The sequence below is a fragment of the Astyanax mexicanus genome, chromosome 6 (genome assembly GCF_023375975.1).
Source record: "Astyanax mexicanus isolate ESR-SI-001 chromosome 6, AstMex3_surface, whole genome shotgun sequence".
NCBI lineage: Eukaryota > Metazoa > Chordata > Actinopteri > Characiformes > Acestrorhamphidae > Astyanax > Astyanax mexicanus.
The window spans coordinates 5,820,632-5,842,684 of record NC_064413.1 but is presented as its reverse complement, the minus strand read 5'-3'; the positions used below and the strand labels follow the sequence as shown (position 1 = coordinate 5,842,684).

General features: G+C 39.2%; 1 protein-coding gene across 1 annotated transcript in view; it reads right to left on the bottom strand.

Moving 5' to 3' along the window:
• grik5 (glutamate receptor, ionotropic, kainate 5) overlaps positions 1 to 6,007 on the bottom strand; it is a 135,492-nt gene extending 129,485 nt beyond the window's left edge. Inside the window, exon 1 of the mRNA XM_049480118.1 lies at positions 5,683 to 6,007. The gene's annotated coding sequence lies outside the window, so the exon portion shown is untranslated. The remainder of the gene's footprint in view (positions 1 to 5,682) is intronic.
• Positions 6,008 to 22,053: the final 16,046 nt, after the last annotated feature.

The window sequence follows — 22,053 nt, the reverse complement described above, 5'->3', positions numbered from 1 at the left end:
TGACCTGAGTCTTTGTGCGAACTTCCTTTTTCAACGTATCAACTTCAAGAATGGACTGTTCACTCGCTGCCTAATATTTCCACCCCTTTACCATAGCCATTAGAACCAGATCAACAGTGTAATTTACTTCACCTCTCAGTGGTTTTATTGTAATGGCTGGTTAGAGTATTTATAAATATTTGATCTCAGCAGTCGTGTTGTTCTGTCAGTTGGTTGACGAGTTTCAGTGGCGTTAATCACTGTCATCTCACCATCACACACCACCACAAAGCTGCCACCACCATCATCCAACCGTGCCAGAATAAACACAGCCCTGTGTACCCACCATCCACACCACCCGCACCATCCACGCCATCCGCACCACCTGCACTGTACCCTACCCTTACTGCCAGCCTGAAACAGCTGTACTGATGAACAGTCATACATTCAGTGTGTTTGTGATGTCACTAAAACACTGGCCACTTTTTTAATTAGGCGAAATACAGAGCAGCCAATCAGAATAGAGGTAATTTACATAGAGTAACAGAGACAGAGTACATTATCTAGCATTAGCTACATTAGCCTGGTAGTTTACAAACATGCAAACTCCAGACTCATATATAATGAATAGGGGATACTGACTACTTCATAAGAGAAACAAAAATCAAAAGATTCATAGTGGAAACTGAATAATTCATAATAGAAACAATTCCTGAAAGATTCATAGTGGAAACTGACTAATTCATAATAGAAACAATTACCGAAGGATTCATAGTGGATACTGACTAATTCATATAAGAAACAATTACCGAAGGATTCATAGTGGATAATGACTAATTCATATAAGAAACAATTACTGAAGGATTCATAGTGGATACTGACTAATTCATGTAAGAAACAATTACTGAAGGATTCATAGTGGATACTGACTAATTCATAATAGAAACAATTACTAAAAGATTCATAGTGAATACATACTTATTCATAGTACACACTGAATAACTCATAATGGATACTAAATAGTATATAGCACATACTGAATGATTTATAGTAGATACTGAATAAATCATGATGGATACTAAGTAGTTTGTAGTAGATACTAAAGAAGAATGAATTGGAATTTGTACCATTTATGTTAGACATAATGTATAGTAGCCACTGAATCATTTATATTAGATACTCAATCATTCACATTAGTTTAAAAAAAAAACATAGCAAACGCTAAATGATTCATAGATACTTAAACATTCAATGTGGATACTAAATAATTCATAATGCATACTGAAAAATCAATAGCAAAAACTGAAAAAATAATAGTAGATACTGAACAATTAAGATTAGGTAATAAATAATTTTTGTGGATAATAAGTAATTTATGGCAAATACTAAAACATTTATAGTAGATACTGAACAATATAGATACGTTTCTAAATAATTCATACTGAGTTCTGAATAATCTATAGCAAAAACAAAATAATTTATAGTAGATACTGAACAATTTAGATTAGTTTCTAAAAAATCCATACTGAATACTGAATAATCTGAAACTGAATAATTTATAGTACATACTGAACAATTTAGACTAGATACTGAATAATTTAGACTAGATACTGAACAATTTAGACTAGATACTAAATAATTCATAGTGGATACTGAATAATCCATAGCAAATACTGAATAATTTATATACTGAACACACTGAACAATTTAGATAAGATACTAAATAATTAATAGTAGATACTGGGTATTACATAGTGGACACTGAATCATTCATACTAGTATATACTAAATCACTGAAGGTGGATTAAAAAAAAAATTATAGTAGATACATAATTATTCATAGTAAACACTGAATACCTCATAATGGATACTAAATAGTATATAGCACATACTGAACGATTCATAATGGATACTAAATAATATGTAGTAGATACCAAAAAAATAATAGTATTTGAAATGTTATCATTTATAATAGACATGGAATATTGTATAATAACCACTGAATAATTTATATTAGATACTAAATCATTGACAATAGATACTGAATAAGTCATAGTGAATACTGAATCATTCATAGTGAATACTGAATCATTCATAGTGAATACTGAATCATTCATAGTGAATACTGAATAAGTCATAATAGATGCTGAACAAGTCATAGTGAAAACTGAATAGTTTATAGTAGATGCTGAATAAATCATAGTTAATAATGAATAATTCATAGTGAATTCTGAAGTAAGTCATAGTGCATATCCCTTGTCTTAGTCAGTCATGATGAATCATTCATTTATCATAGTGTGTATTGAGTAATTTGTACTGTATAGTACATAGTATATAACAGTCACTGAATGATTCATACTGGTACTGAATAATTCATAAAGGATACTAAATAATATGCAGCAGCTACTGACAAATGTATATTTGACACTGCTTCATCTATATTAGGAATGGAATAACTGTAGTAACTGTCTAAGTATGCTGTAAATATACTAAATATACTAAAATACTTATTTCCAAATATACTTTTCAACATTTTTAGAAAAGTGTGTTAAAAACAACTACAATGTATCATGTAACCTTTTAGTTTAAATTTTAAGTAAATGAAATTACTACATTTATAAAATGTAAAATTTAACATAAATTTTTAACATTACAGTACAGTATATTAAAACATATATTTATACCCAGCAAAGTATACTAGAAGTGTGCTACTTACAAAAGACAGGAACAGGGTGCATATTTTTGAACTCTAATGTAAATATATCACATATATTTAGCATCAGTTCTTAGTACATTCCTAATATATATATATTATTATATATATTAGGATATATTATATATGTATAATATTGATACAGTTGTAATACTCATTAAATGTATTATATTTTTACTGTACGCATATTATTTAAAATATGGGGTTACAAACATATATGAAGTAGTATGTTTAAATGTTACTTAAGTATATTTAAAATATATATAGTTCCATTTTAGTACAGTTAAAAACACGTAAATCTGATTATTAGCTAAACTGCTTCTTTAATCTGAGGAAACACTCAGACCAAGGGTGAAGATCAGACCCAGAGCGTCCTGAGAGATCAAACAGACGAGGGCCAGGCCGGCGGGACGGGACAGAGGGGTCGGGAACACAGACATTTATGTCACTCTTACTTATCCCACACATCACTCTCTCTCTCTCTCTCTCTCTCTCTCTATGTGTGTGTGTGTGTGTGTGTGTGTGTGAAGCAGTTACCCTCGCCTACATCATCTACAGCTCAGTAAAGCCCCAGTCCTAGACTTAGACTTGGGCTTAGGCTTAGAGTCAGGTTTAAGACTTAATCTTAATCTTAGTATTCCAAAAATGGTTCAGGTTTAAGGGGTAAGTTAAAGTTAAGGGTTAAGATTTAAACTTAACTTCAAATAACATCTTACCTCTACCTCTAAACTAAACCTTAACCTCAATCCTAACCTAAAACTAGCCCTAAACCTGAGCCTAATCTAAAACATACTACAAACATACTATACTACAGAACTCACACTAACTTTAACTTCAGTATAAAACTGTTAAGTCAAGGCTTAATGAAGGTTTAGGTTCAGGTTTTAAGATGAAGTTAAACTTAAGTTGTAAGACTTTAGTATGTTTTTGATTAGGCTCAGGTTTAGGGCTAGTTTTAGGTTGAGATTGAAGTTAAGGTTCAGTTTAGGGCTAGTTTAAGATTTTATTTTGAAGTTAAGGCTTGATAAAAGTTTAGGTTCAGGCTTTAGGCTGATTTTAGGTTTAGGTGTTTTATTGCAATGCACACAACATTATGGGTGACATACCAGAGTTCAAAAGAGGACAAATTGTTGGTGCACGTCTTGCTGGAGCATCTGTGACCAAGACAGCAAGTCTTTGTGATGCATCAAGAGCCACGATATCCAGGGTAATGTCAGCATACCACCAAGAAGGACCAACCACATCCAACAGGATTAACTGTGGACGCTGTAAGAGGAAGCTGTCTGAAAGGGATGTTCGGGTGCTAACCCTCCTGTTTCCACCAGAACTGTCCGTCACCACAATAAATTTTTGTGGTCTAAAACCAGGTGTTACAGTATGTCAGCTCGTGAATAATTAACAGTAGTTACTCAGCAATAATCCGGGAGTTTAAGAAATTAATCAGGGTCAGTCAGGATGGACAGATGAACTGCTGGGACAGATTGAACTTTAACCTTTAACGAATCCTGACTATTGGGTTTTAATCAATATGGAGTCGTACCCCCCCACGGGACCGTTTAGCTTGTTAGTGCTGGCTGTTGTGTGAGGGTGAACATGTGTGTGTGTGTGTGTGTGTGTGTGTGTGAGAGAGAGAGAGAGAGAGAGAGAGAGAGGGCAGGATGGGGATCGATGGGACGTGAGAAACCTGCCTCCGAGGCGGTAGACAAGCGCTGCCATGTTCTCTTCACACCATTCACACACACACACACACACATGCGTTTATACACACACACACACACACACACACACACATGCGTGTATACACACACACACACACACACATGCAACAAATGTCAGCATGACTAAAGCTGCCTTTGAGTGATCTCTGAGCCACACGTAGCTGATAGCGGTTAGCGGCGGCGCACGCACCAAAAACGCACACGCAACAAATGTCAGCATGACTAAAGCCGCGTTTGACCAGCTCTGAGCCAGATGTAGCAGTTAGCACCATTGTGCATGCTCACGTTCTCACACACACACTCTCGCTCACACACACACTCGTGCGCACACAGACGCCTTCAGCTAAGCAACAGGAAGGGCCCCCTGCATGCTTAGCCAATGAATAGGAAAGGGGGGGTGATAGAGAGAGAGAATGATAAGAGGAAAAAGAGAGGGAGAGAAAGAGAGAGAGAGAGAAAAACAGAGAAAGAGCCAAAAAAGCAATGTAACACGGCCAGATTTCTCTCAAATACATCAGCACCCTCTCTGACTCAGAGTGGGGGGATGGAGGGAGGGATGAAGGAGAGAGAGGAGAGGGAGGAGAGGGGGATGGATGAGAGGGGAGAAGAGCAGCAATGATAAAAAAGAGAGAAAAAGAGAGAGAGAGAGAGAGAGAGAGAGAGAGAGAATGAAGCGCAAAACGAAAAAAAGCAGAAGAAGGAAAAAAAAGCAAAAACCCTCATTGACAGCTAATGAGAATATCAGAATAAAAAGGGGGAAGAAACAGAAAACAGAAAGAGAGAAGAGGACGAGAGACATAGAGAGACACACTGAGAGAAAGATGAGAGAGAGAGGCAAAGAGAGAGAGAGAGAGAGAGAGCGGCGTTTGGAAAACTGTGGCTGGAGTGTGATCTTCCGCAGGTTAACACAATCCCCGCTCTGTGGAGTCATTCTGAGCCCGGTCCGCTTCCAGAATACCAATCACACACACACACACACACTGGCGCCCCCCCAACACACACACACATATATATACACACACACACTCACACATTCCCTAACAATTCAATTCAATTTAAAGGCAAAGGCAAAGTCGGACCCCCATCTGTGATCAACTCCTGCTGGCAGATCAGATACTGTATGAATGAAGGTGTGTGTGTGTGTGTGTGTGTGTTATAAGCATGAATGGCATGATGGTGGGTGTATGATGCAACATACATGTATACATGTATATATTATATATATTTTGATATATACTGTATATATTTATATGCACATGCATGCATACTCACCATGAGGAGACAGACGACCCCTGGAATAGGGAGCCACAGGCCGAGCTGATCTGAGAAAAAGACACACACACACACTGCCCCTCTCTCTCTCTCTCTCTCTCTCTCTCTCTTTTTCTCTATCCCTTTCTCCCAGTCCCAGATGACCGGTGGTCCTCCCAAGCCCTGGCCTAGTCCGGTCCAGTCCAGTCCAGTTGGTCAACTGGTTCTCTACGGTTCCTCCACCTCCTCTTCTTCCTCCTCTAACTGCTCTCCTCCAGGTCCCCAACAACGTTCTCCTGCTGTAATTCCACAGCAGGGGCACCGCTAGCTGCATACACTCTCACACACTCACTCACTCCAACCCCCTCCCTCCCTCCCTTCCTCCATCCATCCCTCTCTCTCTCTCTCTCTCTCTCTCTCTCTCCTTGCTCTTGCGCTCTCTCTCTCTCTCTCTCGCTCTCATTGTATCCCCCCCATACCTCCTCTGCTTGTGCTCCAATCCAATCAGCTCGCGTTCCCTTTCGCACACTGCTCCCTCCTACAGAAACCAAAAAAATATATAAATAAAGAACAACACAATCACCAGCTCTCTCTTCTCTTCTCTTCTCTTTCTTTCTCTCTTCTTCTCTCTCTCTTTCTCTCTCTCTGTCTTTCACATCATTATCATCACCATCTCTTGCTTTCTCATCTCACTCCATTTAAAAAAAAAACTGGACGAACGCACCTTCTCTTTCTTTCAGGGCTGTGTCCTGGGCATAGATCATAACATTGCATAATATCAGCATAATGTACATTGTTTACAGTATATATTTAATAATATATGTGCATACATAAAAACATACATATGCACTCATATATGTCTCATATATCGGATACTTCTGTACACTGGACAATGAAACTGAAACACCTGGTTTTAGACCACAATAATTTATTGTGGTGATGGACAGTTCTAGTTCAGGTGGAAACAGGAGAGTTGAGGTGCACATTGAATTCTGCCGTGATTTGATCAGCCGCGGTTTTATGTTTTTTGGATACAAACCGGGTTAGCCCCCGAACATCCCTTTCAGACAGCTTCCTCTTACGGCGTCCACAGTTAATCCTGTTGGATGTGGTTCGTCCTTCTTGGTGGTATGCTGACATTACCCTGGATACCGTGGCTCTTGATGCATCACAAAGACTTGCTGTCTTGGTCACAGATGCGCCAGCAAGACGTGCACCAACAATTTGTCCTCTTTTGAACTCTGGTATGTCCCCCATAATGTTGTGTGCATTGCAATATTTTGAGCAGAACTGTGCTCTTACCCTGCTAATTGAACCTTCACACTCTGCTCTTACTGGTGCAATGTGCAATTAATGAAGATCTTGTATTCATGATGACTTCTCCAGCACATCCCAAAGATTCTCAATGAGGTTAAGATCTGGACTCTGTGGTGAACTCTCTCTCAATCCATGTGTGTGAAAATGATGATCTCATGCTCCCTGAACCCTGAACTCTTTCACAATTCCAGCCCCATGAATCCTGACATTGTGATCTTGGAATATGGCCGTGCCATCAGGGAAGAAAAAAAAAATCTATTGATGGAATAACCTGGTCTATATTCAGTATATTCAGGTAGTCAGCTGACCTCATTCTTTCAGCACATACTGTTGGTCTCTTATTTTTTTTTCCAGAGCTGTATATTATATACTGGCCACATATACTAAGAATAAATGGATTATACATAGTTGTGCTGGTAGGTAATATATTATGAACACTGCACATATTTCAAACATATTTAAACATATATTTATATTAATTGCAATATGTGATTGTAACTATGTACTATATTGTATAATACAAAAAGTATCATATAATTTAGTGTAACAAGGAGGAGATCACACAGTATTACACAGGTGGTTTTAATGTTATGGCAGATCTAGTCTCAGTGATAGTAACACGCAATTAAATAATGAAGAGAAAAAAAAAATTAGCTCAGGCACCAGTCCAAAAGCACAATCCCACATGCATATATTATCACACACACACACACACACAACCACACACACACACACAAGCAATCCTGTGTACAAAATCAAGCATGACATCAACATGGTCTAAGTGACAAACAACATTACACCGTAACACACACTGTGATACACACACACACACACACCTCACACACCTACAGGCATCCAGTCTGTGCTGGCTGGTATTAATAAAGCGGAATATACATATTGTTTTAAATATCACTGGATTATTACATCAGATGATATTTAAATTAATAAGCACAAGATTTTGAGTCATATTTTCTTCATCGTTGTGGTCATATCACAGTTTTCATGCATCTTGGCATCATGTTCTCCTCCACCAGTCTTACACATTGCTTTTGGATAACTTTATGACTTTACTCCTGGTGCAAAAATTCAAGCAGTTCAGCTTAGTTTGATGGCTTGTGATCATCCATCTTCCTCTTAATTATATTCCAGAGGGTTTCTATTTGGCAAAATAAAAAAAAAAACTCATAATTTTAAGTGGTCTGCTGGTTACTTGTGGCTGGATTTCCCCAATGTCCTTAACAAGGGCTACAGGTCCTTGTATAATATAAGACGATACTTTCGGGTAGTGTACCTCTTGGTGAGAGATCGATTGACTAGATTGCTAGACATGTCTCTACAACACATTTTGCAGACATTTTGCAGTGGTGTCAAAAACAAGATACCTCAAATGTTGTGACCTGGAACCGTATCATCTTCAGCAAGAACCTATGTTCTGTTTGGAAACTGTATGGTAAGCATTTCAGACCTGCCTTTGCTGTGAAACAGTGGAAAAACTGCCCCAACTGTTGGTGTGATGATGATGTGATGTTGCATTGCATGCAACATTCAGTTACCCCTTGTAGTGATACAAGGGACACTAAGGGCGCTTTCACACCAGCACTATTTGGTCCAGTTAAAACGGTCTTGGGTTCATTTGTAACTAGACCTCATTCTTTTAGCATATATTGTTGCTGAACCTAAACCTGCAGACCAACTGCAGCATCAACCCCAGATCATAGGAACACTAAGCACTATTTGGTCTGGTTAAAACAGTCTCGGGTTTGTTTGTAACTTTAGTGCCGTTCAATAGAGCAGGTGTGAAAACAGTAATTTGTGGATCAAAAGTTGCAGTTTAATCTGCTATATTAGCCAGATAACGCTAATTACCACAGCTATAAACAAATGCTGTCTCTGCTCAATGATATTTACACGTGCAGTATGTGCAGCATTCACTATTCGCAGCCATGAATCTGTGCTGCACATCCCATTGAAAACACTGTGTTTAAAAGTGTAGCATTTTCAGAGAATTTTTCAGTGTTAAAGCAGGCCCTTTTAACCATTCAGAGAAGGGGTGACAATAAGTGCATGTAAATAATTACATAATGTTTAATAAGGATATATATATTATAGCTTTTGTAAGTGTAAGCATTTATTTCATAAATTAACTAAAATAAAAAAACAGCAACTAATTCAAAGCATTAGTCTGCGTTTTTCAATTGCTACAGGACTCTTATCTGACTGACAGCTGTTTTAACCAATCAAAGCCTTTTAAAATGGCTTCTGTCCCCTTGTGTCTGTGTGGACCCTTCTCCTGATTTTAACAAGGGTATAGTAATGAGTCTATTAGCAAAGTCATAGGACAATCTAACCAATCAGATTCATGATTTTCACTCCGGGGCGGGGCCATGGCTGTGTAACCCCTTCTCAGCAGCGCTGTGTTGAAGGTGTTACACGTTGCTTAGTCATAAATGGAGCTCATGCTGGATTAGTTCAATAGTTATCTAGTTAACTATCATGAAACTGCGACTGAAAATGAGACAAATATTGTGTCACATCATATTAAAAAGCCTTTTTAAAGGCTGTCCTTCAATGTGAAACTAATTCACAATAATAGGCTGCATGACTTGTGAGTTTTTGTGTGTACTTAATGTTTTGGCTGCCCTGGTGTAATTACTGTAGGCATACAAATGAGTGATCTTTGTTGAATGGCTGTACTTGTACTTGTTGGGTCTACTGTATATTTTTGTAGTTTGTAGCTGTTGTGTTTGTGGGCTGTTGATGTGTATTACGTTCATATAACTAAACCAAGACAGAGAATATGTAGGTATTGTAATATTTATCTATGTGTCGGTCATTCGACCCACTATATTAACTGCATGCCAGTCTTTCACCCTGTTCCTTCCACCCACTGTCCACATAATTCTCTACACTGACCATACAGGTCCACTATAGGCTGCACCTCCTCTTGGCATCTGTTGTCATGCACAATTTATCAGTCCCCCTTGAGCCTATTCATCACTGGTCAGTTTCTGACCGCAGATATTACTCAGCACAGCAGTTGACCCTCCCCGCTAGTGGTGCGAGTGTATCAGACACAGCAGTGCTACCGGCCACCGCCATGAACAATATCTCTGTGATCAAAAACTCACCACTGACGAATGGCAAACACAATCTGTGCACATCAGTATCAGCAAAGCTACGAGGGAGGTGTTTCTGATAAAGTGGCCTGGTGGACGTGTAGACTACTGAGCAGTGGTGGGAGCTAGTCACTAATGCCAGGTTCAGACTACATTACTTTTTGAGTAGTCAGTCGTTGTGCTATTTGTAATACACAACATCGCTATCATTGTTTCCTTGCATCTATTTGAGTTTGAGAAGATACCTACACCAATGGAAGTGGTGGTCTTGGATCTTGGATATGGAAAGTACAGGTGCGGCACTGACCGATTAAAACCCTGACAACAGTCAACAGTTACACACACAAAAAAATGCAATGCAGTGTTCAATCAATCAAGCAAGCTTTTACATTAAAAATAAACAGAATAAAGATAAAACATATAACACTGCTGTTCCCTTAAATGAGCTGCTGGTGTATCTTCACAGCGTGAACGTGCAGGTCAGAATCCTTTGCTTGGACGCACAAAAGCGTTGCACTGTAAAAATGCGAACGTGCCAAAGTCAGAGCTCACCTGCTTCTTAAAGGGAATAGCAAATCACACAGTGATTGGTTTATTTCTTGTTACACCCAAAACACAGCCATGATTAATTAAGAGAATTAGTTCATGCCTTTTGCGCATTTCGAGCCAAGCATATTTTCTGTGCCCTCATAATACTAACGGCACACAGATAAAGCCCTGAATCCAGCTGTGCAATGTGTAATTGACCACTGCACTATATTTCGCTAAAATAGGACCCCAAAAATGAAATTTGCACCATGAGAAATCGCTGACTCACCAGGCTGACCTCCAAAAACACATTTCTGAAGTAAAGCACATGAGAACAAGCAATCCAAGCCAGAGAATCTCTAAAAAGGAGAATACTCACTTGGAAGTGAGTCCAAAATAAAGGGGTTCATATAAAGCAACTGAGTAACATTTATGTTAGTTACATTTATATCTGATCAATTTTAAACTGAAATATATACTCAACACAGTGTTTCAGGTTATAAAGTCCGCCTTTATCTCCAGAATCAGATCACCAACCAATCACATCACAGTATCAGAAATTGTAATGTCTTTACTTGGGAAAACATGTTTACTGTAGAAAAAAAAATAACATACAGATACACTATGTTTACATTTTTAGTAAAAAAACATTATTCTACTTTCTAAAATTGTGATCTAAAAACAAATAGATAGTAGATAGTCACTATTTTTTTTATTTTTAGCTTTTAGCTTCACCCCCATTCATACAGGACTCACTCGTGAGCTCCCTCTGGAGTTTAACAGTGATATACCAGGGGAAACAGGAAGTGGCCAGACTCTCCATAAATGGCTCCAATCATGCGGATGATGTGTTTTGTACCCCTGGCTCTCTCTATCATAGATTATTAAATGAATTGAATTATTATTGGAAGTATATTACCAGCAACATAATTAAAGGTGTATCCAAAATGGATTTAAACATTGATTAATCTATTTTTCAATTAATTAGCTACTGAATCTTTAAGTCTTCTTCTGTTCGCTCCCTCACTGACCCCCTGAAGCACCACCATGATTCAAAATCCCCTAAATCAATTCAGTTAAGTTCAGACTGTCTGACTAGTAACGGTTTCTTCTATATACAGCTGTAAACAGCAGAAGCCGTATCAGCCCTAATGCTTCCTGCAGTGTGTACTGCAATCTGTCAGAACGATTATATGTATCATTAACCTTATAGAGCATAATAGCAGTTAGTTCACCATAAGCCTTGGAGTCCAATGACTGTAAATAAGCATGCACAGCACAATGTATTAATATCACAGTTTTTGAAATGTGATTTATGTGTCAGGTGGTGGGAGAGGGATGTAAATGTAAATATAACTGATGCAAAGAAGTAGAAGACAATCAGAAAATCAGTGGTCCAGCGGTCTAAAGCGGTGCCACTATGAGCGGGAGGTCGCAGGTTCGAACCCCCGTTCATGCAGCTTTGCCAGCAAGCTGCCGGCGCTCAGAGGGAGCAGAATCGACCCTGCTCCCTCCGGGTGGGTAGATGGCGCTCTCTTCCCACATCACTCCTAGGGTGATGTCTACAGCACAGGGCGTCTGTGAGCTGATGTATCGGAACCGAATTGCTGCACTTTCCTCCGAGCGCGCTGTAATGCTGCTCGGTAATACTGCATCAGCAGCAGCTCGAAAAGAAGCGGTGGCTGACTTCACATGTATTGGAGGAAGCATGTGTTAGTCTTTACCCTCCTGGTGTGTTGGGGTATCACATTAATAGTGATAAGGGGAGTCCTAATGAGTGGGTTGGGTAATTGGCTTGGGGAGAATTGGGGAGAATTTCAGGTAGCTGCGGAAAGGTGTGGAAAAAAAAAATCCTGCGTCCTCGCCATAAAATTCAGATTCACCTTCTAATTCAACGTTTTTCTTTCTTATTTTCTTTTTTTCTAACATTGTAAATTGGTACTTAAGGCATTCAGACTATGAAGAATCACATTAGGAATCATGAAGTAGCTTAAAAGAGTTAAACAAACCAAAATACTCTTTGAAGAAGCTTTAGGTGCTCTTATCTGGGGAGCTGTTAAGTTGTAATTTCTGAAGCTGGTAACTCTGAATTTATGTAATGAATTTATCCAGTGCAACAGAGGAAACTCTTGCTCTTCCTTACCTTGAGTGGTCCTGATGAGGGCCAGTTTCATCATAATATATTTTTTCTTTTTTTTCTTATATGTATTTAGTTGAGTAGTTCTTGCGTCTCATAACCTGGATTAGAACATTACTCAAATATTCACTATTCATTGTATACCTGTAACTCTACCTCTTCACTACTTTACAACTGATGCTCTCAAACACATTAAGAGACAAGCAATTTAAATACCGATAATTAGAAGTGAATGGAAGATGCTGCTAGGTGGTTGTTATTGTATCAAGTGGTTGCTATGTTACTGCTTGAGGGTTACTACATGGCTGCTGTAGTGGTGCTCAATGGTTGCTAGGTAGTTGCTATGGTACTCCTGGTGGCTGGTGTGGTGCTGTAATAGTGTTTTTGTATATTCATAATATTCACAAATTTCACAACCAGACCTGTAGAATCAAGAAATAAACTTAAATAGAATCTGTCTGACAACATCAAGCAGCTAAAATATCTCAAAACAACACATTATGCCCCGATCTAAAGAAATTCAACAACAGATGAGAAAACAGACTCATGCACATCTATCAGTTGGGAGAAGGTTCCAAAGATTTTGTGACTCCAGTGAACCCCAGTGAGAACTATTATTCACAACCGTAGAAAAATGGAATAGTGATGAACCTTCCCAGGAGTGAGCCACCAACCTAAATTACCTCAAAAGGGCATAGAGAACTCATCCAGGAGGTCCAAAGAACCCAGAACAACATCTAAAGAACTCAAACATAAGTTTTTAGGTTTAGGGGGCAAATACTTTTTTTACACATGGGCCAGGTTGGTTTGGATAGATTTTTTTTTTTCATTCTAGAACTGCTTTTTATGTTTCCACTGTTTTTATTTGTCTGATATTAAAATGCAAAGACTTTTTTACAGCACTGTGTATATATTGCAGAAACACATTGTTCAATTTCTCAGTGCAACAAATTATGTCATGTATTTTTTCATTATTACATTAAATTAAAGCGAAAAAAAAACAATTCTTTAAATAAATCTTTCATACAGTGGCTGTAGGATGGCTCAGCTCTGTACAATGTCATGACTTCTACAGTAATACAGATGTTCTGTTTTGAGAAATTTAAAGTTGAATTTAAATAGACATGTTTTTTAAAGGTTTTGAAGCACGTCTATAAGACCTCACATAAACGTCTTTTTAGCCTCAAAAACAACAAAAAAATACTTTTTACCTTTAACTTTTAATTAAAATGGAGTGTAGTTTTACTGAAGAGCATTGATGTGCTTTCAATGTCTTTTTTTTAACCAAGTAGTGTTGGGGGGGCTTTACATGTCTGGCATGAACACAAATATAAGAATAATGAAAAGAACACTTTTTTTAACTGTTAGCCACTGGGATGGGTGTTTTAGAGGTAGAGGGAAGAGTGCATTCATATACTGTCAATACCAGCTTCAGATTCTAGAAGAAGAACATCACAGTATTTGTAGAAAAGCGTGAGAAAAGGAACAGAAGACATTTTTTTACAGAATAATGACCTCAAAATCCCCAATCCTGAAAATCCCCAAACCTCATAATCTGAGGATAGACCTCAAAAGACCATGCCAGTGCAATCGTATGTCCTTCAAACAGACAGTGGAGGCTAAACCCCACCTCTGGATGCGTGTCTCTTTAATTACCGCTGTCATCTACACCTGTTGTCATGCGGCGGTCCTCCTGCTGCTATACCCCCCCCCCTCCCCCCACTCTCTCTCCTCATCTCCCCAGTGTTTTACTCTACACTCAACAGCTGTCTCTCCACCTCAGATCGGCACAGAATCCCCCTCACACAACACACACTCACACACACACACACAGCCTCTAGACTGACACAGTAACACAAAAACACAAACGCGTGCGCTCACACACACACACACACACACACACACACACACACACACACACACAGTAACACAAACAAAAGAGCAGCGCGGGGACCTGAGCCCTACTTTCCCTGAGTCGCCTCTAATCCAGCCGTGTTCGAGGGTTTAGTGTTAACCTTTAACTGGATAACACCAAAACCTGGGGGTATGAGCGAGCGAGAGAGAGAGAGAGAGAAAGAGAGAGAGAGAGGGAGAGGAAGAGAGAGAGAGAGAGAGAGAGAGAGAGAGAGAGAGAGAGAGAGAGAGAGAGAGAGAGGGGCAGTAAAATTGACATTCGGTCTGTGCTCTGTGGCTCACTAGTGGAATAATGATTAGCTACTCAGTATTCCGCTCACATCACCTCCACTATCAATGAGAGAGAGAGAGAGAGAGAGAGAGAGAGAGAGAGAGAGAGAGAGAGAGAGAGAGAGAGAGAGAGGAATAGAAAAAGAGAGGGAGAGAGAGAAAATGGGAGGGGAAAGGAGAAAAAGAGGAGGGAAAAGCACAGAGGGAGAAGCAAGGTGAACGAAACGGGAGAAGATGAGGGTGAATGCATATGAAAGAGAGATAGATAGAGAGAGAGAGAGAGAGAGAATGAAGTAGCCAGAAACAGAGAGAAAAAGAGAAAGAGAGAGAGAATCAGGTAGACAGAAACAGAGAGAGAGAGAGTGATAGAGAGAGAAAGATGTGGGAGAAAGAGTGAGGAATAGAAAGAGACAGAAATGGAGAGATGCAGAAAAGAGAAGGAGAGAGAGGTATACACAATGAAGGATGAGGTAGAATAAGAGAGTGTGAGGAATAGGGGGAAAGAGAGTGGAATAGAAAAAGAGAGAGAGAGAGAGAGAATGGGAGGGGAAAGGAGGAAAAGAGGAGGAAAAAGCACAGAGGGAAAAGCAAGGTGAACGAAACGGGAGAAGAATAGGGTGAATGCATATGAAAGAGAGATAGAGAGAGAGAGAGAATGAGGTAGACCGCAGGAGAGAGAAAGAGAGAGAGCGATGTGGGAGAAAGAATGAGGAATAGAAAGAGGCAGAAATGGAGAGATACAGAAAAGAGAGGGTGCTCATTCTCATGAATGCATATGAAGAAAGATAGAAATAGAAAGAGAGATAGAGAGAGAGAGGGAGAGAAAAGGGGTGATAAAGTGTGAATGATAGATGTGGTAGAAAGAGTGAGGGAGAGAAAGAGACATAAATGCTAAAAGACAGGGAGAGGAGAGAAAGAGGATAGAGGGTGAGGTAGAATTATAGAGAGAGTAAGAAAAAATGATAGAGAGATGATAAATGCTGAGGTAGAATTAGAGAGAGAGTTAGGAGGAGGGGAGAAAGAAAAATTTAGAAAGAGAGAATGGAAGGGGAAAAGAGGAAAATAGGAGGGAAAAGCAAGGTAAACTAAACGGGAGAAGATGAGGGTGAATGCATATGAAAGAGAGATAGAGAGAGATAGAGAGAGAGAGAATGAGGTAGACAGAAAGAAAAAGAGAGAGAAGGAGTGATCAATTGTGAATGACAGATGTGGAAGAAAGCTTAAGGAAGAGAAAGAGACAGAAATAAGAGATACAGAAAGACTAAAAGAGAGGTAGAATTAGCGAGAGAAATAGAGATAATAAATGAGGAAGATGGGTGCGAAAGGATAAAGGGTGAGGTAAAAATAGAAAAGGAGTGGAAAAAACGAGAGAATAAAGGGTGAGGTAGTAAGGAGAATTAGAGAGAGAGTGATGAAGAGGAGAAAAATGATGAGAGAGAATAAAAAAGGTGGTGAATTAGACAGAGTACATACAAATGTGAGGCTGAATGAGAGTGAGGATAAAGTGTAAGGTAGAACAAGACAGACGATAAAGTGTGAGGTCAAAAAGTGAACTGATAAAATGTGAGGCAATATGAGAGATGATAAAATGTGAGGTAGAATGAGAGTTAAAAGTAAAATGTGAGGTAGAATGGGAGTGAAGGTAAAATGTGAGGTAGAATGAGAGTAAAGAGGTAAAATGTGAGGTAGAATGAGAGTAAAGAGGTAAAATGTGAGGTAGAATGGGAGTGAAGGTAAAATGTGAGGTAGAATGAGAGGGAGTTTACACAGAATTAGTTAGAATAAGAGAGAGGAGGAGAAAATGTGAGGTAGAACAAGAGATCAAATAAACAGTGAGTTTGAAAGTGATAGAGAGAATAAAGGTGATGCAGAATTAGAGAGAGGAAAAGAGAGAGAAGAGTAAAGGTGAGGTAAATTTAGAAAGAGGGGAAAAAATCAAAATAGGAGAAATAGAGGGATAAAAGAAGGAGAATAAGAAGTAGAGAGAATGAAGCTAAGGAAAATGAGAGAGAGAAAAATAAGGGTGGAGAAAAAAACGAGAAAAGAGAGAAAAGAAAGAGAGAATTAACGAGAGAGAGATGGTCAGTCAAGCATAGAAGAACCATCAACAGGATTCATTTCCGCAGACACACACATTCTCTCTCTCTCTCTCTCTCTCTCTCTCTCTTTCTCTCTCTCTCTCTCTCTCTCACACACACACACACACACACACAAACACACACACACACACACTTGAGCATTTGTGAAACGCAGGCAGGAATCACTCGTTCCATTACTGCTCAAGGATAAACATGATGGCTCTATCAACACACCTGTCTCATTCATCACACACACACAGACACTAACACACACACTAACACACACACACACACACTAACACACACACTAACACACACATGCGCAAAAACACGTCACACCACCCCACTAATCACAATGATGTCTCACACACACTCACACACATACACACGTTCATAAAACAACAAACACTGCTCTCACACACACACACACACACACACACACTAACACACACACACACACTAACATACTGCAGCATGGATCTAGCACACACTTCCAGGCAGCACACAAGGGTAACACTTTGTCAAAGTCACAGCAGGTACAGCCACCTCAGCAAAGACACACACACACACACACACACACACACACACTGCAGAGAGAGAGAGAGAGAAAGAGAGACAGAGAGAGAGAGAGAGAAAGAGAGAGAGCAGCAAATCCTGAAGTTTTTGATTGATAACACTCGGTGTGGGCATCGTTGAGGTGGTAACTGAGTTACCCCGGCACGGCCCCCTCACAGCCGTTCGTGCGTTTAATCCAATTTTACACTTTTTTTTCTATTAGAAATCAACTTTTTAGAAACAAGAAAAGAATATGAATCCTGTTTTTATAATGCATTATAAATGCATTTATTTATTTAATTTTTATATGGTGCTCATAATAATGTCTAATAATAATAAGCTTGTATAATAACTATAATACGTCATAATAAGTATAATGAATATTTAATTATATAATATTACATGTATTGTAATGTCTTATAATGTCTTATATAGTCTGCTCATAAGAACATTGTACAAAAATAAAGTTTAAAATTTTTTAAAAAACATTCTCTAGAAAAAGAGGGAAAAGCACAGAGGGAGAAGCAAGGTGAACGAAACGGGAGAAGATGAGGGTGAATGCATATGAAAGAGAGATAGACAGAGAGAGAGAGAATGAGGTAGCCGGAAACAGAGAGAGAGAGAGAGAAAGAGAGAGAGAATGAGGTAGCCGGAAACAGAGAGAGAGAGAGAGAAAGAGAGAGAGAATGAGGTAGACAGAAACAGAGAGAGAGAGAGAGAAAGAGAGAGAGAATGAGGTAGACAGAAACAGAGAGAGAGAGAGTGAAGGAGAGAGAGAGAGAGATGTGGGAGAAAGAGTGAGGAATAGAAAGAGACAGAAATGGGGAGATGCAGAAAAGAGAGGGAGAGAGAGGTATACACAATAAAGGATGAGGTAGAATTAGCAAGAGAGAGAGTGAGGAAGAGGAGAGAAAAAGGAAAAAGAGTGAGGTAGAATAATAGAGTGTGAGGAAAAGGTAGAAAAGAGTGGAATAGAAAGAGAGAGAGAGAGAGAGGGAATAGAAGGGGAAAGGAGGAAAAGAGGAGGGAAAAGCACAGAAGGAGAAGCAAGGTGAAGGAAACGGGAGAAGATAAGGGTGAATGCATATGAAAAAGAGATAGAGAGAAAGAGAGAGAATGTGGTAGACCGAATGAGAGAAAGAGAGAGAGAGATGTTATTAATATATTAATTATATAATATTATATATTTTGTAATGTCTTATAATGTCTTATATAGTCTGCTCATAAGAACATTGTACAAAAATAAAGTTTAAAAAAAATTTAAAAACATTCTAGGGTGGAAACAATAGAGATTTGAGCGTTGTAAAGAGTTCTGGGCAAAAAGCACAAAAATACTGGATGTCAGGAAGCTGCAGGAGAGTGGAGGTGTGCTATTCAACAAAGATAAGTACTTTTTATCATGGTTTACTTCACCCAAAATCAATTTTACACCAGAGTTCTCCTTTAAAGGAGGCCAAACGGAGGGTTGGGGCAGGGGGCACCACAAAGCATTAGGGCTTAGGGCTCCCAAATGGCTTACGCCAGCCCTGGACAACACAGTGTGTGGTAATGATCGTGACCAGCAGTATCTGGCTATGCAAATTGAATTGACTATGCAAACAGAAATTACATCACATTTGGCATTTCAGTGTACTGTTACAATCCCTGGTCGTGTGTTTTTTTTTTTTCTTGTGTGCCCTCTGTGTTGTTTTGGTTTAGTTTTTAGTTGCAGGACCGTGATTGGCCACCAGGGGCGCACTCTATAAAAGGACAAGAGAAAGCCTGACCTGAGAGAGATGTTCAGAGCTCCTCCCCTTTCCTGACCAGGAACAACCTCCTGCTCAGACCAACCCGGCATCTCCATTTTGTATTCTTTGTGTTGCTTAAGTTTTTGTTACGGTTTAGCAGTGGTGTGCAGTGAGGCCCTTTTAATCAGACATCCCAAGTTGCAAAAGTTGATTTCAGGGAGGGCCATGGCGGTGTAACCCCTTCTCAGCGCTGTAGTCAAGGTGTTACGCGTGTCTTAGTCATAAACAGAGCTCATGCTGAATTAATTGAATAGTTAGATAACTGTCATGGAATTGAGGCTGCAAATCAGACAGATATTGTGTAATATCATATTAAAAAGCCTTTTTTAAGGCTGTGCTTCAATGTGAAACAAATTCACAATAATAGGCTGCCTGACTGGTGAGTTTTTGTGTGTACTTAATGTTTTGGCTGCTCTGGCGTACTGTAGACATACAAATGAGTGATCTTTGTTTAACAGCTGTACTTGTAGGAAAATTAAGCATTTATTGTTGGGTCTATTGTATACTTTTGTGGTTTGGAGCTGTTGTATTTGTGGGCTGTTAATGTGTATTAATTTAATATAACTAAATAAGGACAGAGAATATGTAGTTATTGTAATATTTATGTAAGTGTCGGCCGGCCGGCGGAGGGTGGGTATGGGGGAGTGGTTGCAGAAGGGCTACCCACTATATTGACTACACGCCACTGCAGTTTACATTAGTAAACTAGGGTTAGGTATTTTTGTGTATTTTGTTTTCTGTATTTTGCAGGTTCAGTTAGTTGTCTTTGTTTGTTAGTTGGTTTTATTTGTTATTTTGGGTCTATGCTCACTCCTGAAGTCATATTCCCTTATTTTTATCAATAAAATCATCCTGATTTAATTCATTTTTTAGTGTCTGGTGTTTAGTCTGGCAGAGGCTCACTCTCATTTTCTGTTAAGGCCTGACCCTAGACCGGGTCTTAACAGTACATTTGTACATTTGTTTTGCAGTTTTTAGGGTGTAAATCTGTTTATATATATATATATATATATATATATATATATATATATATATATATATATATATATATATATATATATATATATATATATATATATAAACAAATTCTGTATTTTTAATCCATATATTTTTGATCAACATTGTCACAAAGAAGAACCGCAGGTTTACGTCGTCAGTCTCTCTCTCTCACACACAGACGACCACAGCCGAGCTCAGAGCTCCAGGCTCCAGGCTGCTGCTGAAGAACGTTCAGGACTCTCATTTTCAGGAGCCGAAGCTCCACCTCAGCACTACATTTCCTTAAGTGGCATCTAATTGAATATACGCTGACAAACACAAGATAAGTGGCAGCATCAGTGTGAGGCATGAGCAGCGCCGGAGCTCCGTCATTAAACCACTGCATCCATCACACATGCCACCCACCCAGCCCCCACCCCTCCAACACACACCTGGAACAGTGCGTGTGTATACGTGAGTGTGTGTGTCTGTAGTGCACCAGTGCATTGTAGGGTCAGCAAGTTTCCGCCCAGCTCAGCATCCTCGTTCATGGTCATCTCATGGTCATGTATTTATAGAGTTTCTGATATAAAAGCAGCACCTCCGAGACTTCATAACGCAGGTGACGTCAGCATGCAGTCGCTTCACGCCCGAGGACAAAAACGTGGCTCCGCAATTTCATCCACTTTCGGGGCTTTTAAACCCTTACAGATTTAAGAGCTGCTTTCATAAGGTCGCTCACTTTTAACCTACGCAAAACACACACACACACACACACACACACTCGCCCTCTCACACACCTGATAGGAAACGAAACTGTGAGACTGTGAGTTATTACCCTCTATAACCCACCAGTGGGAATAAAATCAATATCCCAGTACAGTTTCCTCACCAGGAGGTGAATCAAGCACTTTCTAGACATGTTAAATAAGCCCTTTTATTAAAAACTTAGGCTGGGTACAGTGTGAAGGAAGGATGCAGCAAATATATTCGACAAATGAATCGGTTAAAAATGGCAAGAAAAGGTGCCGAGTGGTCCAGTGCTCTAAAGCGTTGCTGCTGTGATTGGTTAGAATCCCGGTCATGCAGCTTGCCACCAGCTGCGGGAGCCCTGAGAGAGCACAATTGATTGGCCTTGCTCTCTTTTTGGTGGGTAGATGGCGCTCTTTCCCCTGATATTAAAGACTACATTAAAGCTATACAGGAACACATGCTGAATTATTCTGTAAAAAAAAAGTTTTAAACCGGAATATAACCAGTTTTATACTTTAGATTCTTCTAAATAGCACACTTCTTCATGAGAGAGAGTCACCTGGAATAGTTTTCTCAGCGTCTTTAAGGAAGGAGTTTCTGGAGGTGCTGAACAATAGTTGCTGCTTTTCCTTCACACTGTGAAGCTCCAGCCCATCCCAATTAAATCACCTCAAATCACCATCTCAGTTCATCAGGTTTAGATCAGGGGATTAATGTGGAGGACTTACACTTTTTTTTTACTACTTAAAAAATACGTTTACTGCGTAATTCCATGTGTCCCTTAATTGTTTTCATGTCTTTAATATTAATCTACAATGTAAAATAAAAGTACATAAAGAAAGAAAGATGACACCGAATGAGAAGGTGTGTCCAAACTTTTGACTGGCACCGCACATACAGCTCTCATCTTAAAAATGATGAGTTTCTTTGATTTTACTAAATTAAAAACCTCTGTAATA